This window comes from Mandrillus leucophaeus, unplaced genomic scaffold (assembly GCF_000951045.1).
Source record: "Mandrillus leucophaeus isolate KB7577 unplaced genomic scaffold, Mleu.le_1.0 Scaffold468, whole genome shotgun sequence".
Taxonomy (NCBI): Eukaryota; Metazoa; Chordata; class Mammalia; order Primates; family Cercopithecidae; genus Mandrillus; species Mandrillus leucophaeus.
The window spans coordinates 1,021,432-1,022,456 of record NW_012105009.1 but is presented as its reverse complement, the minus strand read 5'-3'; positions in this window follow the sequence as shown (position 1 = coordinate 1,022,456).

Sequence of the window (1,025 nt, the reverse complement as noted above, 5' to 3'; positions counted from 1 at the left end):
GTTTTTTTTTTCAAGGCCACAGAAGAACTCAAAAATTTACACAAACATATAAATATTAGCACATTTATTTTAAATTACTCAGATTCATAACTTACCAGATTTTTATTAAATTGTTACAAAAGTAATTGCTATTTCTGTCAATAAAATTATTTCACAAAACAATTGCTTTTGCACCAATCTAATATTATACAGGAAGAAAGCAATGATACATTGGATTCCACCAGGCCTGGTGTTCAACACCAAGATTAACAATGAATTACAGCATTCTTCATAGAAACAGGTGCTTTTAGTCACCTCAGGCTAAGATTGCATGTGTCCAGTGGGAAGTAAAATCAAAGTTTTCTTGATAAAATATGGGACTGAAACACATATTTGTTAGAAGAAGTGAGTTGTTTTATTAAACATGTCTATGGGAATTTAGGGTGTTTTATGAAAGTTTTATACCAATATATACTACTAACTTGGCAATAGTTCCATTTTCCCTTAGAAATGATTGGTCTAGCTATAAAAATTCCTCAAGTCAATTTCTGGTCTTATATTATTTCCTAAAATTTCTGGAAATTAAGTTGTCTTTCATCAGGCTAACAGAAAACTAGACCTCTGGAAGGGGTATGGATGTTCTTTTTTAAAAAATAAGATTATCCTGATGAGTATGTTCTAGATTTTCTGCTTTTCTCAAGTGTTACAGTGAAACCTCAAAGACTTCTATTCTGAGTTACTTCTTAAATCTTACATAAGATATGCAAGATAGAAAATTTATATACATTTATAAAATATACCAATATTCTTTATTATATTGAAAACATTTTATATAGAGTCACTGAAATCTAATAAAATGCAAACATTCATTTATTCAGCAAATTTATGTTGAGTATTTATCAAGTGCCTGAAATATTTTGAGGACAGAAAATAGATTAGTTTATATAAAATAAATAAATAAATTTGTCCGCACGGGCAAATATGTCTTGTCTCATATGTTCTGTGTCAGGAATCTAGTAGCAGTGGGTGATTTTGGCTCTAGCTTT